Below are 17,983 nucleotides of genomic sequence, written 5' to 3' on the forward strand. Positions count from 1 at the left end.
ACAACAGCTGAAACTGCGCCAATCTGAAGCCGGGAACCAGGAACCTCTTCCTGGTCTCCCACACGGGTGCAGGGTCCCAAAGCTTTGGGCCATCCTCGACTGCTTTCCCAGGCACAAGCAGAGAGCTGGATGAAAAGTGGAGCAGCTGGGATTAGAACCGGCGCCCATATGGGATCCTGGCGCGTTCAAGGCGAGGACTTTAGCAGCTAAGCCACACCGCTGGGCTGGACTCCTACAATTGGTTTTTGCATGGCATTCCTGTCTCCTGCCATTTCAATAAGCAGTTTTGTCAGCTCTAGGTGATTTTCGCACACTCTTGGAGTCTTCTCTGTAGACAATCATGTTGGCTGCAAACAGAGTCATTTTATTTTTTGATCGCCAGGTTCTGCTTCCCTTTGCTTTTTCTAGCAATGGTTAGCACTTCCAGAACTGTGTTGAATAGCAATGGTGAGAGCATATCAACACACTTTGAAGATGCTCTTGGTGAGGTTGAGGAAATTCTGATTTATTCTAAGGATTCCAATCATTTTTAGAGCTAATGTTTAATGGTTGCTGAATCTATACTTTCGTACATAAATTGAAATAAGTATATGACTTCTTGATTTTGAAATAGCAAGCCAATCTCATATCTAGAATAAATTCCACTTTCGTACTGGATTGTGGTATTTTTTTTAATATTCATAATCTTTGAATTTGATTTGCTAAAATTTTCTTGCTAATTTTTACATTCAATTCAAATCTCTCCCTCACTCACTCACTTTTTCCCCTCTTTGTGTGTGTCAGGGGTCTGTGTGATGTCTTTTTCTGATTTTAGTATCAATGTAGCACTGGCCCTTGCAATGAGATGGCAAGTGTGTCTCCTCTCCTATTCTTGGAAGTAGATTTACAGAATTGATGTGAATTATTTGAATGTTTGGTAAAGTACTCCAGTGAAACTAACTTACCTTGAAGCATCGTTATATTTTTCTACCCCTTTATTGCAAAGATTTGTGTAGTTTTATTAAAGATATATTTATTTATTTATTTATTTGAAAGAGTTACAAAGAGAGACAAGGAGAGAAATAACTTCCATCTGCTGGTTCACTGCCAAGATAATCACAAAAATGGCTGGGCCAAGCCAATGCTAGGAGATTCTTACAGGTCTGCCACATGAGTGGCAGGGGCCTAGACTTTCGTTGCCAACACCTGGCTGGGGTAGTTGATTGATTTGTTCTGTCCTCAGTCCTCTGTTGTGGTACCAGGCGTTCTCCGCAGGTTCCAATGGACTGCCATACCCTCCATGTATTCTTGGATATAGTGTCCACTGCTCAATCTGAGCCTCTCAAAAAGCTCAGCTCTGACACTTGCACTCCATGACAGACCATGGAACCTGCACTTCTCTTCATGGTTATGGTTCTGAGTCTGGCAGTTCGACTGGGGAGATCCCCAAAGAAACTTTGTCTGAGGTGAACCCAGACCAGATTCTTGTGCATATTTGCCAGTGCAGGGCCCGGCACAGTCAATCGCCCCAATCAGCTGGTGGTTGCAATTGCTGGGTAATTCTGTTTCCAGCCCTGTCTTCCACTCGAACCAATGAGTGTTTACAGTTCAGCCTGATTCTGCACAGCACACACTCGGCTCTCACATTAACTAGTGGGAGCTGCAGCCTATTCGGAGTGACCTGCAATAACCTCCACCAAGCCCACCTGCTGCCCTGGTTCCCTTGCTTGCCAGTAATGTACCGCAGAGTGGTCCAGTCTGTCCCATAACCCACTCAGCTCTTCTACGTGCCAATGGGCGTTGAAGCCTAGTTCAACCCAACCGGGCCCACTATCCAGCCCACATACATGCTTGTGGGTGCCTTTCTGTCCAGCCAGGTCTGCCCCTGTTCTGGTTTTCATGCTCTGCAGTGGAAATGATAACCCAAGAGGGAGGTGCCCACTATTTCCCTCCTGGGTCCACTCCCAGATCATGCACTTTCCAGGTGGTTCTGTAGTTTAACTTGACAGAATTAGACACCAGTGCCAGCGTTTGCCATCTCATGCCGTGACAAAGCCCAACCAAACCTTACCCATTCTGATTTATGCTTGCACCAGTAGCGACAGCCAACCAAGCCCAGCTCTTCCCTGATCTGGCTCACATGAGACCTACAGGTGTTGTATCTCTGCGCAGTCTGGTCTGTCCCCATCCCAACTTGCGTTCTCCAGTGGGCAAAGTTTTCCAGCAGGGGGGCCCTCCACATTCCCCCTACCGGCTTTGCTCCCTCCCTCCCAGTTCCTACATGTGCGTTTAGGTGCTGTAGCCCAGTCTGGCATGGCCTAACTCACCTCAGCATTTGTCGGTGGATGCTGTGGCCTGGTCCTGATCAGCCCACCCCCAATTCCAGCTTGTGAAGGTTACAGTCTAGCCCAGCCCAGCATACACCCTATCCCAGCTGTAATGTGTACTGGTATGTGCTGTGACCATACCTGGCCTGACCCTCACTGTTCTGGTGCTTGGATTTATCAGTAGGTGATGTGAGTTGGTTCAGCCTGGTCTACCCCAGACCTATGCCAAATGAATGCCTGTGGGAATTTTTCTCTGGTCTGGGTCATGGTTTTTGCACTCACCTGCAGGGACTGTGTTCCGACAGAGGGGTTTCCCAAGCTCCTCCATCAGAAACTCTCCCTATGCTAGATCTTACACATACTGGTGGGTCCATGGGCCAGTCCTACTTAGTCCACCTCCCATCCTGGAAGGAACAGTGGCCTTTCCTTGCTGGCCTTCAATCTATTCCAGTTCTTACTGTTGGATGTTTCACCCCAGCCAAAGCTTGTCCATACCCAGACACTGCTCACACATGGCTCAGTAGGGACAGAGACCCAGCCCTAGTGCAGTCCTACATCTACCCAGGTTCTCCAGAGCACCAGATGGTGCTGGCGGCTAGCTCAGCTCAGTGTACCCAGCCCCAGTTCACACTTGTGCCAAGGCAGATTGCAGCCATATCTAGACCAGAACTCAGCTCCCACTTTGGCCCCCACACTCAGCCATGGGAACCCCAACCCGGTTTGGATGTCCTCTCAGTTCCCCAAACAGGCCTGTTCCCAGCCATAGATCATGCACGTGCCATGGTGCTCTGACCCAGTTGGCTTAGCCCCTCACCTGTCTCAGTCTTTGCCTTCAATGCTGTGGCCTAGTATCCCTTGCTCATGCAGACTAGTTGGTGTAAGAGCCTAGCTCGGCATGACCTGTGCTCCATCCTGATTTCTATTTTTGCTAATGAGTTAAGGTTTGCTTGGCTCTACCTGGTCCAACCCCTTCTATTACCAACCCACACATTAGACAGCCATTGGAGTTACTTTGCCCAGTTTGTCTCACCCTCAGGCCTGGACCATGTGATCAGTTGGAGCTATGACCCACTAGGGGAGTTTCCCAAGTTCCTCTACTTGACCCACTGCAAGACCCAGTTCTCATATATGCCAGTGGGTTTTAAGCCAGTGTCTGGCATAGTCTGGCCTCCCGTTTGGCCTTGTATGAACTGGTGACTGTTACAGCCCGGGCTACCCCACACCCTATTTAGGATGCACATTCAGACACTGCCTTGAGCAGCCCAAACTGTTGTTGGTTCCTTTACCAGTGAGTGATGGCAGGCTCCTTGGTCATGCCTAGCTTGGCCCATCACCACCCCAACTCTTGAGCTAACCAAGCTCAAGTACAGTACAGTACTTCCACAGGGCTTGGCCTACACATCCCCCACAGAATCTACCCCTGGAAATGGTTCTCTCATGTACAGGTTAATGTCATGCCCCTGCCTAATGTTTTCCAACATTCTGTCAGGTAATAGAATCTGAGCCTGTTAGACAATCCCCCAGCCTAAGCTTTGGCATGGACTGGTGTGTACTGATCAGCATCGTTTGGTGATAACAAGTTCTACACAGGACTCAAAGAAGGCTGGTATATCAATCTGACCCGTGAAGATCATCTGGTCTCTCGTCTCCAAACCACCAGGTCTCAGTACCCTCACTTACCTTCAAGGAAAAGTTACTCTGTCGTTGCAGGTCCTTCAGCATTGATTTGCAACCCAGAAGCACAGTGGGCTCAACATGTAGGTACCTAGACAGCAATTCATACCCGCAAAACCATAGAGCTCACTGCCAGGTGGCCAGCTGGTGCCTCTGGAGCTTGGGCAGGCCCAGTGACAGCTCACCGCATGGTCACGGTGGCTGGAATCAGGGCTCTGAGCATGGAGTCTGACCGGCCTGGGACCTCCCAGCAGACAACAGGCTGCTGGAAGTTCTCCCACCTAGACCCCAAGGTCTCACCCTCCTGGTCCCACACACTGCACGATGTTGACAGCGGGTGGAACCCCTAAAGTATTTTAAATTTATTTTATTTATGTAAGGTGAACAAATTCCAAGTGTTTTGTAGACTTGTGATACTTGCTATGTTACCCTCTCTCCCACCTGTGCTAACATCCTCTCTCCTCTTTCCTTTATTTTTCATTCAGCATTTTCAGCATTCAGTTTATTTTTTAATCACAAGCTTAACCCTCATTAGGTAAAGAATTCAACAAACAGTAAGTAGAAAAACTTTACGATTCCTCAAGAGTAAACTATAACCAATGCCAAAATGCCAATTCCACTGTACATATTACTTTTTGTGACTGTATATACTGGTTATCACAAATAACGGAAAGCATGATGTTTATCTTTTTGTATCCAGTTTACTTCACTGAACATAATAGTTTTGTGCTCATTTCAGCAGCACATATACTAAAATTGGAACAATACAGAGAAGATTAACATGGCCCCTGCGCAAGGATGAGCATAATAGTTGCTAGTAGTATCCGTTTTATTGCAAAAGACAAGATTTCATTCTTTTTATGGCAGAATAGTATTTCATAGTATATATTTACCACATTTTTTAAAATACAGTCTTCAGTTGATGAACATCTAAGCCTTTTACCTATATTAGCTATCTTTAATTGAGCTGTGATTAAAATGAGGGGTAAAAATAACTTATCATATTCTGTTTCATATCCTTCAGACACATTTCCAGGAGTGAGATGGTTGGATCAAATGGTAGATCTACTTTAAAATTTCTAAAGGATCTCCATACTGTCTTCCATAATGCTTTTATTAGTTTACTTCGCACCAGCAGTGTATTAGGGTACCATTTTCCCTCATTCTTGCCAGCAGTTTTTTTAAAGTTATTTATTGATTTTTGGATGATAGATATTCTAACCTGGATGAGGAGAAACCTTACTCTGTGTGTGTGTGTGTGTGTGTATGAGAGACAGAGAGAGAGAGAGAGAGAGAGAGATGGAGGGAGAGACAGATACAGAAAGACAGGGAGATAGAGAGGGACAGAGAGAGAGACAGTGAGACATAGACAGATACAGAGACAGAGTCACAGAGAAAAAAAACCAGAGACACAGAGACAGAGAGACACAGGGAGAAGGAGACAAAGATGCACAAACAGGGAAAGACACAGAGAGACAGAGAAAGAGAGACACAGAGAGACAGGGAGACAGAGATACAGAGACAGGGAGAGAGAAAGTGTGTATGTATTTCCCTGGCTGTTACTGATCCTGAGGCTCTCTCCATTTCTTCAAGATTTTCCAATCTGTTGGCAGATATCTATGTGTGGCAATTCCTGATTATTCTTTCTATATTTGTGATATCTGTTGTAAAATATCTTTCATCTTTGATTTTATTAATTTGGGTATTTGGTTAGTTGGGCCAATTGTATATCAATTTAAAAATATATTTTCAATAAAACAGTTCCTAGTTTTACTGATTTTTTTTTAATTAAAAAAAATTTTTTTTATTGGAAAGGCAGATATACAGAGAGGAGAGACAGAGAGGAAGATCTTCCGTCTGATGATTCACTCCCAAGTGAGTGCAACGGCCGATGCTATGCTGATCCGAAGCCAGGAGCCTCTTCCGGGTCTCCCACGCGGGTGCAGGGTCCCAAAGCTTTGGGCCATCCTCGACTGCTTTCCCGGGCCACAGGCAGGGAGCTGGAAGGGAAGCGGGGCTGCTGGGATAGAACCGGCGCCCATATGGGATCCCATGTGTCAGCTGGTGCAAGTGACAAATCAAGCCTGACCCTGCACTGGCTGACGCATATAGGAATCAAGTTTGAGGCCACCCCAGGCAAGGCTTCTTGGAGGACACGCCAGTTGAACTGCTAGACTTTAAACTCTGGCCACAGGGAAAAATCACAGGATGTATAGTCTGACCTTGGAGGGCATGTGTCTGGACTGGGTCTTTTCAGCTGCTGATGCCTGTGCAGTGGCCGGGGCATGCCTAGAAGTACCCAGGGGACGTGACAGTCAGCTCATGTTGGTCAGCCAATAGACCTTAGAAAAATTTCCTCAACCCTGAAACACTGAAACCAAAAATTTCTCAGAAGTATCAAACCTACGAAGTGACACCCTGTGAACACCCTCAACCTTGCTGGGGGTCTCTAGGGTGTCATCCAATCATTGTCCCCCATCTCAAAATGCTAATGTCATTTGGCAGCAAAGAACAGCTTCCTTCCCTCCTGTTCTGGGAACACAGGGAAAAAATTATGAAATACTTGTCACACCCACCTTCCTTGGTATCTATCCATCTGCATCTTAATCAGAGGCCCACATAGGTGTGTATCGCTCTCAACTATGTGAATAATATTTTAAAAATTAACATTAAAAAGATTTTGCCTAGTTGATCTGTCTACTTAGAACAGTGGGGTATTGCCGTTTCTCATTATTGTGTGTTGAAGTCTGTGTGTTTCTTTAGATCCATTTCTGTTTGTCTTAATTAGCCAGATGCCTTGGTATTGGGTACATGTACATTTACTGTGATGGTCACATCTTCCTGTTGAAACAATCCTTTAGTCATTACATAATGTTCTTTGTCTCTCTGGACAATTTTTGGGTTAAAGTTTTTTTGTCTGATATTAGAACGACTACACCTGCTCTTTTTTGCTTTCCATTTGTTTGGAATATCTGTTTTCATCTGTTCACTTTCAGGCTGTGTATATCTTTGTTCATGAGGCCCCATATGGGTTTCTTTGAGGTTACAACACCCATTGGTGAGCATGAGAACCAGGACTGGGGGCAGGCCTGGCTGGACAGGTGGTGGCACTCACAGGCATGAGTGTGGCCTGGAGAGGGGAATTAGTTGAGTTAGCCTTCAATGCCCAGTGATGTATACAAGATCTGAATGAGACGTGGGCCAGACCAGACCAGTCCACTTAAACATGCTGGCAGGCACAGGAACCAGAGCTGAGGGCTGGTCCACTGGAGGGGGGAGGCGGTTATTGGGTTGTAGATTCCCCTGGTGTACGTGAGGACCAAGCATTTGGTGAGCAGAGTTGGACTGGACCACAGCACCCATTGGTTGGCAGAGAAAGGAGGGCAGAACAAATTGATCAACTATCCCAGTCAAGTCTGATGGCAAACTCCTGGGAGAATGGAGATTCTGAGGTGGACTCTGTCAGCCAATTGACCTTGGCAAGATTTTCTCATCCTTGGAGCAGCAATATCAACAGCATCTCAGAACTATTAAAACCTCTTGAGCAGAACCCTTAGAACATGCTCCACAACGGGGACCCTGGGATGACATTGAGTATTGGGGAGGCGATGTGTGATCTCTCCCATTGTGTCCTCCCCTCCCTAGATACAGAAAGAAGAAAAAGAAGATGTGTAAACAGTGGTCTTGCCCACTTTCTCCTGATCCTTGACCCTTCCCACCCTGATCAGCTATGTAAATATCATTTAAAAATATATTTTTTTAAAAAAAGAACGTGGTGCTTCCTCCCAATTATTTGTCAGAGGCCCTTGTTTGGGGGATGGGAAGCCAGGTTCTTGGTTCATGACTTTACATGGACACCCTGCCAAGTCATTGGAGTTTGCAAGATTTTCCATGAATCAACATCCCCGGTGATGGAGGTTGCTAGTCTACTCTCATTTGTCTTTAAGTAGATGACATCTCCTTCTGGTGCTGATTTCAGTGACAGGTAGGAATGCATCATGTGAGGACTTCCCGACTTTCTGCTTTTGAGGATGGTGCCCTGCAGAAGTGGGGACACAAAGTGGCTTCCTTACTCCAAGCCCCAGGCAGCTCCCCAGGCTGAAGGAGAAGTCAGAGGATGACTGTGGAATTCCTTGTTAGCTAATCCTACAAGGCTTGGCTCACACAACTGTTTCTTCCTACCTTGTCACGATAAGATGGTGGTCCACAGCCAGCACTGCTTGCACTGACAGCTTTGTCTTCTCTTGTCCTACAGAGTCTTTGTTATTGTTGTTGTTTTGCTTTGTTTTCACTTCTTTAATAAAAATTTCCATCAATCAGGCCCTAGGAATTGGGGTCCTTCCCTTGCTCTTTCCTATTTGGAGCAGCTAAAGTTAGTGTGGCTACACCCTATCAGCCATCTTAGATCTCTGTGACTTCTGAACCATCCTGTGTTTATAGCCACATCCTTTTCCTCATTTTTTCTATTGGTTATTTCTGCTCTCCCTTTAGATGTTGGTGTTTCTTCTTTATTATCACTTTAAAAAGTGGTCCCTTGTGTTTTGATTTCATTAATTACCTTCCCCTACCCTGCTTTCTTGATTGTGAGAGAAAACCAGTTGAAATCAGCACTGGGGTGGTGAAAAAACTTGCTAGAGCAGTGAGAGGCTTCTGGCCCAGGCTGTGGGGACCATGAACAGGCTGAGCAGCTGCTGGCTTGCACCTACAGCTACAGCCTCTTCACAGTCAGGGTGAGTTTGTGTTCCCACCATCCAATGGGATTGCCTAATGAGGTGACTTGCCTTTTTGTGTACAGCTGGAAAGTTGTTATCATCTGTTATCATCGTATCTGAGAAGGTTTCTCCCTGGGGTAACTTCCACACTTTGTCACTTACTTTGCTACTTATTTTCTTTCCACAAGTGAACATGCAACCCCTTTATTTTCAATTTTCTTATTATGTAGAACATTATGTATCTCCTGAGTTTTCCCTTGTCTGTGTTCCATGAGTTTTTGTTTAAGATATAAAAGTAGATGGGTTTTTAAGACGAATAGGACAGGCTCTGCAATTTGAATACTCTACACTTTGGGATTAGTATCAGTCTCTGTCACGGGGAGATACAAAGTCTCTCCTGGTCCTTTAAGAAGAATGATCTTCATCTTCTACCTAGCAAAAGTGTTGGACTTTGTAGTACAGTCAAAATGGAATGAGTGAATATTAAGTCTTTCTAGACACAGCTCAAATGTTGGGTGAAATACCTAACCTAACAGTGCCTGAAACACATTTGGTGGTTATACTAAGAGAGAAGAAGAGAGGGGTCCAAGGCTGGAGAGCAGGACAGAAAAAGTTGCTCCAATGTCTTGAAAGAAATTGATGGATCTTCCACTGTGAGACTAACCTGGTGTTCCTGGGTGCTAATTTGGTATGTCTGGAACTTGTGAAGAAGGCCCTGCGGTCCCCCGTGGGAGGTCTACTAGATCATCCATCTCTGGAGATCTCCGCCTCCCTTAAGATGCAACACAGCCCTGCAGGGATCTGTTCTGAGGATCTTTGGTGCAGTGTCCACCGCTGGAAGGATGTAGCTGCCACCAGGAACACACGTCTCTCCCATCCTTGTGCTCCTACTTTTGGGTGTTCTCCTCATCTGGTTGCAGAAGATGGTCATGGCCACTTTTACTGCACATTTCTGGAGCTTGCTCCTGATATCTGGGGCAGACCAGGCCAGGAACCTCCTTTGTCCTTCTATAGAACCCGAGTCTAATCAGGCATGTTTCTTTGGAATCTTCCTCGGTTATTCCGAGGGGGAAGAGGACTCTCCTATGGCCTTTGACTGATCTAAAGTGATTCACAGAGTAGTTAAGAGGATGGTTCTAGTTCTCTGTAGGCCCTCTAGAACACAAAAAACAAAATGCCTTTTTCTCCAATCATCTGCCGGACAGTTTGGGCCCCAGTTAGGGTTGTTCTGGGAGCTGCCTGTGACATGTGGGGAAGGGCACCTCTTTTTCACAGATGGCAATTTTAGGGTCATGTACATGGGATACATAAAACGAATGCCAAAATCTCCCTGCAGCCTCTAGGGCTGCAAGCTTTTGAGGCCTCATTAGTGTTTGGCAAAAGAGGGTTTGGCATCCTTCCAGGCTAACTGATACACCCGTGTTCGGCTCTGGAAGGCCTCTATGCAGTATCTGGATCACCTGTAGAACTACCCAAATCTCCCTTATCCTGCCTCAGGTCTTGTGGAGAAAAAGGGGCTTGGATCCAAATATAACCCAGCCTTCTAGACATTTCTTGAAGAGCTGGTAAATTTACACAGGACTCTTAGGTAACTGAAATTTTGGGATACAGAGGACTAATGGGGGAGTGGGTGTATTACTGGGAAGTCATTGTGGTCCTGGAGGAGATAAAGTTGCACAATATTTGACTCTATCCAATATGTTTCATAGACTTTGGATTGTCGAGCCCAGTGCGATGGCTCAACTGGCTAAATCCTCTTCATTCAAGCATCAGGATGCCAGTTAGTGTGCTGGCTGTTCCTCTTCCTATTCAGCTCCAAGCTTGTGGCCTGGGAAGGCAATGGAGGATGGCACAAATCCTTGGGATCCTGCACCCATGTAAAAGGCCTGGGGGAGGCTTCTAGTTCCTGGTTTCTGGCTTTATGATTGGATCTGATCTGCTTAGCTTTGGCTCTCGAGGCCACTTAGAGTGAGCCAACAGATGGAAGATCTTTCTCTCTGTATATCTGCCTTTCCCATGAAAATAAATAAATCTTTAAAAAAAATTTCTAGATTGTCCCTCAGCACAAAGAAAGCCTGTACGTATGGAAACTCTTCCCACTTTTCTGCTTTACAACTGAAGAGATGTAGTTATAGAATAGTGTTATAGTTAATACTTCACTCTGGAGGCAACCTTTCTCCACCCTCTAGATTATAACCAAGGCAGACAGTGATGCAGAAAAAGATTAACCTTTTAAAAAATTATTTTATGGATTTTTATTGGAAAGGCAGAGTTACAGAGAGAGAGGAGAATCATTGAGAGATCTTCACTCTTCCCAAATGGCTGCAATGACCAGAGCTGAGCTGATCCAAAGCTGAGAACCAGGAGCCTCGTTTGGGTCTCCCACATTGATTCAAAGGTCCAAGGACTTATGCTATCCTCTGCTGCCTTCCCAGGATCTAAGCAGAGAGCTGGATCAAAAGTGGAGCAGCTGGGACTCAAGCCAGTGCCCATTTGGAATGCTGGCACCACAGGCTGAGGCTTAGGTTATTATGCGACCATGCCACCCCCAACCCTGTGGGTTTTTGCTTTAAGCTGGGGGGGCGGGGTTTAAAAGAATCTCTGATCTGACTATGTGTCCCAGGGAAGTGCCTAAGGCAGTAAGTTTGTTGCCCTACTGAAAGGAGAGAATGAAAACAGAAGCGTCCTTCAGCTTTTCTGTCTCCTGAGTTTGAAATCTCCTTCAAACTCTCTTCCTGCCTGTGGCACAGAGAAGGGAGGAAGGTGCAGGTGGGATTAGCATGTATTACCCACACCTGCAACCTAGGATCGCACACAATGAGAGTGTGCTAGAACTTGGATTTGTTTCTTGACCAAATATATACTATTTCTTTCTGCTTTGCCCCCATACATGAAAAGAGACAATTATCCCGCAGTTCCTAATGTTGAGCCATAAAATCTTAAAGAAGGTTTTTTTTAAGTTGGCATTTGGAGGAAGGGTACCTGTTCTAGCCACTACCTGGGCTTGTCACTGAGCAGAAGAAGGAATAAAGGAGCCCAGCAAGGGGATAAAGCTTTCCTGTGAGCACCCTCTGAGGCAAGGACTTTCTAAGAACAAGCTGACAGGGATGGCCAAAAAGAAAGAGAGCCCTGAGAGGGCTGGAGGACACCAGAGGACATGCAGGTAGACTAGTCTCCAAGTCCAGGTCATGAGGGACTCTGCCTAAAGAGGGAACTGCATAGTCAATACCAACTATGGTTAATTCCAATTCAATGAAAAGGCTGAGGAAACACCAACTCAGTGGGACCACGATGTGTATGAGGACAGTATCCAAAGACCGCAGGGTAGTAAGGTGAGCAGGAAGAGACAGAGCTCCTGTCAGAGTCTGGTGTGAAGTGAGGAGTGGTTAGAACACTGAGGCATCACACCCACGGCCTCACTCCAGGACCATGTCCAGCCTCAGCGACAGTGTGAACTCTGGGGAGAAAATTCAGTGCCTGATACCTCAGTCTGATACCATCTTGACTGTCAGAGCCCCAGAGTGCTGCCCCAGCCTGAATCTCACAATTACACCCAGACCTTCTTCCTGTGGGTGTGCACAAGGGGTCAATCCCCGCAAAGGGAAACTGAGTCAGCTCTGTCAAGGAGCATCACAGTGAAGCTCGCGCCAGCATCTGTCAGTCCCCCGTGAAGGGCCAATCCACACTGGAGAGAGAGAGAGGGAAGCATCACAGTGTAGCTCGGGCCAGGATTTCCCAGTCCTCCATAAAGGGCCAGTACTTGCAGGAGAGAGGGGGGATTAGAGGAGTCAGCTCTGCGGGGATTAATCTGCCCTATTCAACAAACCTGATGCCTAAGTCTTAAGACTGGCAGTAACACTATCTGCTGACAGGGACTGGCAGGCCGACAGGGACTCAGAATGAGAGAAAAAGAGGGGCACGCAGAGGTGGAGAACGAGACTCCCCACAAAGCAGAGGCAGAAGCAGTCGGTGAGGCGATAGAGGCAGATCTGAGTTGGATACGAGCAAAATAAATTACAGCCCCAAGCAGCCGAAGGACTAGGCGGATGAGAGTGACCTCAGTTCTTCCTTAGAACACACACAACCATGGGAGAAACGAGAGTTCCTAAAAGCGAGAAACCTACTTCAGCCATCAGGAGGGAGACTGCAGAAGAAGATACGAAAAAAGACTTTACAAACATGAAGTGGCTCTCTGTTACTGGACCTTTTCTGAAAAGCATATGCAGATTGAAACAGATTGAAACAAGCAGAGGAAGAACAGAATTATGGAAAGCATGAGGTGGGGGTTACAGCAGCATCAAGCTTTGGAAAAGCTATGTGAAATTACATGAAATGACTGCTACTCAGCTGGGATAATTACCTTAAAACTAACATCCTCCAAATTAACCCATCTATTTCCTGACACAATGATGGACAGAAGAATGGCAGTAATGAAAAAAACAGTGGGAGTGTTGGACACACAGTCTTAGATACAGAGAGACAGTAATGGACACAGAGACAGAGATGGACACAGAAGTACAGTGATGGACACACAGAGACAGTGATGGACACAGAGAGACAGTGATGGACACAGACATACAGAGATGGACACAGAGACAGTGATGGACACACAGAGACAGTGATGGACACAGAGGCAGTGATGGACACAGAGGCAGTGATGGACACAGAGAGACAGTGATGGACACAGAGACAGTGATGGACACAGAGGCAGTGATGGACACAGAGAGACAGTGATGGACACAGACAGTGATGGACACAGACATACAGAGATGGACACAGAGACAGTGATGGACACAGAGAGACAGTGATGGACACAGAGGCAGTGATGGACACAGAGAGACAGTGATGGACACAGAGAGACAGTGATGGACACAGAGGCAGTGATGGACACAGAGAGACAGTGATGGACACAGAGAGACAGTGATGGACACAGAGGCAGTGATAGACACAAAGAGACAGTGATGGACACACAGAGACAGTGATGGACACAGAGAGACAGTGATGGACACAAAGAGACAGTGATGGACACACAGAGACAGTGATGGACACAAAGAGATAGTGATGGACACACAATAATGGACACAGAGACAGTGATGGACACAGACATACAGAGATGGACACACAGAGACTGCGATGGACAGAGGGACAGTGATGGACAAATAGAAATTGCGATTTACACACAGACTCCATAATAGACATTCATATTGTGTTGTCTCTGAGGGTTTCTGTTGAAGTTTTTCCTTCAGTTCCTTCCATTTTTGGTTAGAGCTTGGCTATGAGAGTCCCAGCCTGTGCCTCTTTTCTTGTTTTGCCTCCTTTAGGAAGCAGACTCCCTCTGCGCTAGTTGACTATTTTGTTTCTATCCCTGACAGTTGTCAGCTGGCCCCATTCTTTTTGGTCAATAGAGTAATGAATGACAGTTTAGTGATATCAAAGTATGGATGGCAAAGTATAGTTGATTAAATGACATTGGATCAGGTACAGGCCAGCAGAGCAAGTATGTGGCAGCATTTTCCCCTGGCTAAGGTGTGAGGGGTGCTGGCTGGCAGTGTGGCTGGGATGCTCATGCTTGGTATTGCTGATTGACATCTGGGTGAGGCACTATCTTCCCAGAATGCACTGGGAATACCCTGCAGGAGGGGACAAAAACACACTGCTGATTACATGGTAACTATAATGATCATAAAGCGGGGTCACTCTTACATGAACCTAATCTCATTGCTCCTGTGTCATCAACTAGATGTTTCTGTTTTTTCAGAAGACCTTAACCACAAGGGCAAGCACAAAGTGGGTGCCTTGGGGGTTCCTGGGGGACAGCAGGTCCTTAGCTCCAACCCTGTAGGAGGTTTTTTTTGGCCCCTCTGTAGGATCTCAGGTCTGGCTGCCGGACTGACTCTTCTATTCACAGTTGCATGGGTGTTGAGAGAAGAAGTTGTTGACTGACAGCTGTTTCCATGGGGCTGACTTTGTCTCTAGAGAACAAGGCTTTGTGCAGCAGATTCCCCTTGCCTTGCTCAGCCTGTGTCAGTTCCATCCCATGGGAAGGGGCAAGGCTCTGAAGACCCCAGGGAATCAGCCATTCCACCTTCTGTCATGGAAACATGTTCACTCCAATGACTGCTCTCCTTTGAGTCCACAAAATCTGGAGCCTTTATTCCTTCACTGTCACACAGCTCGGGGTGACAACACTAGTTCAGCCACTCCCAGTAAAAAGCCACCTACATCTCAGGTATCAACATTCTGGCTTTCAAAGTGTGTTGCTACTGCTGTTCCCTCCCCCATTCTCCTCATGCACCTGTACAATAATGTGTGAGTGTACATATACATGTACATCTGTGTGAATGTGTGTGTATGTGTTCAGGGTGTGTGAGGGTATGCATATATACCCCTGTGTGTGCAGGGTATGTGTGTGCCTGTGTCCATGCATGCATACACAGATTCGTGTCTGTGTGTATGCGCACGTGTATGAGGCCATGTGTGTATATGTACATCCATGTGAATATATGTACATGTGTGTACAGGGTATGTGTGCTCCTCTGTGTTGTGTGTACATTCGCATTGTGTGGAGGTGTGTGAGTGCCTGTGTGTATGCATATGTGTATGGGCATCTGTGTGTACATGTGTGCATGTTTGCATGTGTGTGTACCTATGTGTACCTATATGTGTATGATGGTAGGCATGTGTATGTGTGTGTGCAGGATGTGTGTGTACCTGTTTGTACATGTATGTATGTGAGTGTATACGTGTGTACCTCTTTGTGTGCATGTGTATGCACCCATGTGTACATGTTTCTGTGTGAGGGCATATGTGTGTCCATCTGTATGCAGGGTGTGCATATTCCTGTATGTACATGTGCGTATGTGAGTGCATGTGTGTATGCCTCTGTGTGCAGGGTCTGTGTACCTGTGTGCGTGTATGTGTGTGAGGGCATGCATGTACCTCTGTGTGTGCCTGTGTGTGCAAGGTTTGTGTTTGTGCCTGTGTGTATGCGTATGTATGTGAGTGTATGCATGTGTACCTCTGTGTGTGCATGTGTGTGCAGTGTGTGTATGCCTATGTGGACATGTATGTGTATGAGGGCAGGCAACTGGCAGGGGGTACCTGTAGGCCCTCTGGGCACAGGGAAGCAGTGGTGATGGTAGAGCAGTATTGCAGTGACCAGATAACCCACCAACAGCCAGCAAGCAGTGATCTGGTGATGTGGATTCTGGTGAGCCAGGCTCCAGTGGCAGCCAGAGATCCAGTAGTGGCCACTGATCCTGTGCACCCAAGTGAGAGCAGAAGTTCCCCAGGAGCTCAGGAGGCAAATAGAGGCTAAGAACTGCCCATCCTGTTCATTTATTTGATCCAACAAGAAGCAGAGAAGGACCAGCAGACTACCAGGGGCAGTTCAGGAGTATGGTGGCTTTCACAGCTTGGACTCTCAGTAGTGCCAGATGGAGTGCCATCTTGTGCAGTGGGGCAGACAGTGCAGTTTTGAAGGGTTGGCATGGAGCAGGCACATTTCTAACTAATCACACTGAGCTGATCCCACAGGGAAAGCAGAGCCAGCTTCACATCGTACAGGATCTGTGTGGTCCACAGATCTAATAGCCAGCAGCCACAGATCTTCTTCAGTGCCCTGCCAGGTACCATTTTGCACAGAGGAGCATTGGCTAAGGGGTGGGAGGAGCAGCGCTAAACTCTGTATGCACTAGATCAGTAGGGATTAGGTGCCATTTCATGGGACCAGACACTGGGGTTTGGAGGTACAAAAGCTGAGCTATGCAAGTGCTAAGCTGGGAGAAAAATTCACTTCCAGCTTAGTGCATTGCACATGTCCCTCAGTTAAAAACAGTTCTGTCGTGGCACTCCATAGACTACACCCAAAATAGCTCAAATGGCCCTCAGACTTAATGGCCAACAGCTGTCGGCAAGATCAGCACCCACTGACAACCCAATTATTTAGGACAGCTAGTGTTTTCCTAATCCAGGACACTGCTTTAACATAAAATTAATTTGTAGACCTATGGGCAACACACCTTAGAAGCCTGCCCTAAGGAGAAGAATCTGTTAACCAGAATTGAGATGACCAAAGGTAAAAGAGGCACAATGAATATTACTGAAGATGCTCTAGCAAAGGAACAAAAACCTCTACCATTCTCAGAGTTAACTGAGGAAGACATCAAGAAAATGGAGGATACAGAATTCAAAATAATGTTATAAAGTTTCCAAACAACAACGAGAAACACATACAGAAGTTCAAGGAATTTAAGGAACATGTCACATAGGAAATAGCAGCAATGAAGCAAATGAAAGTGGATATATTAGAAATTAAGAACACAGTGTAGCAAATTAAAAATACAGTGGAAAGTCTCAATAATAGGATGAAGGGAGCAGAAGAAAAACATCTCAGAATTGGGAGATATTTCCTGTCACCAGGGGAAACAATAAAAAAGCTGGAAGCAGAGCTGGGTCAAGCTCAAAAAGTGTTCAAAAATTAAGAGACACTAGTAAGAGGCCAAATATAAGAGTTATGGGTGTCCCAGAGGTGCAGAAAGAGAAGCTGGGATTAAAGGTGTATTCAATGAAATAATAAGAGAAAATTTCCCTAATCTAAAGAAAGAATTGGAAAATAATATCCAGGAGGGGCACAAAACTCCCCATAGAGTTGATCAAAGCAAACTTCATGATGACACATGATAACCAAGCTCTCTTCAGTCGAACATAAGGAAAAGATCCTTAAATGTACATGTGAAAAAAATCCAGTGACCTATGGGGGAATGCCAATTAAACTCACAGGAGACCTCTCACAGGAAACTCTACAGGCCAGAAGAGAATGGAGTGACATATTCCAGATTCTAAAAGAGAAAATTTAAGCCCAGATTAACATATCCAACAAAGCTCTCTTTTGTCTCTGAAAATGAAAAAAAAAAAAATTCTCCGACAGTAAAGAAAACCTCCAAAAATTTGCCTCTTCTAAATCTGCCCTACATGATATTCTAAAATGTTCTCTTAAAAGAGAAAAGGAATAACAGCTTCCAAAACCAAAGGCAAATGTGGAGATCATCCCACTTAAAGATTAACAGAATACTCAACAGTCCATTACTAAGATGATAAAACCAAACTGCCACCTATCCATATTAACATTGAATCTAAATGTATTAAACTAATCAATCAAACTCCATAGATTAGAGGACTGTATCAAAAAACAAAACCCATCTATCTGCTGCTTACAAGAGACACACTCACCAACAAAGATCAGTGGAAACTGAAAGTGAAAGGATGGAAAAAGATATTCCAAGCTAATGG

General features: G+C 45.8%; 1 non-coding gene across 1 annotated transcript; it reads left to right on the forward strand.

Moving 5' to 3' along the window:
* The first annotated feature begins 4,706 nt into the window (after positions 1 to 4,706).
* Positions 4,707 to 4,813, forward strand: LOC121145566. Its single transcript, XR_005882055.1, has one exon. It is a non-coding gene; the product is annotated as a U6 spliceosomal RNA (small nuclear RNA).
* The last annotated feature ends 13,170 nt before the right edge of the window (positions 4,814 to 17,983 follow it).

The sequence above is a fragment of the Ochotona curzoniae genome, unplaced genomic scaffold, assembly GCF_017591425.1.
Source record: "Ochotona curzoniae isolate NIBS_2020 unplaced genomic scaffold, NIBS_Ocur_1.0 scaffold_3554, whole genome shotgun sequence".
NCBI lineage: Eukaryota > Metazoa > Chordata > Mammalia > Lagomorpha > Ochotonidae > Ochotona > Ochotona curzoniae.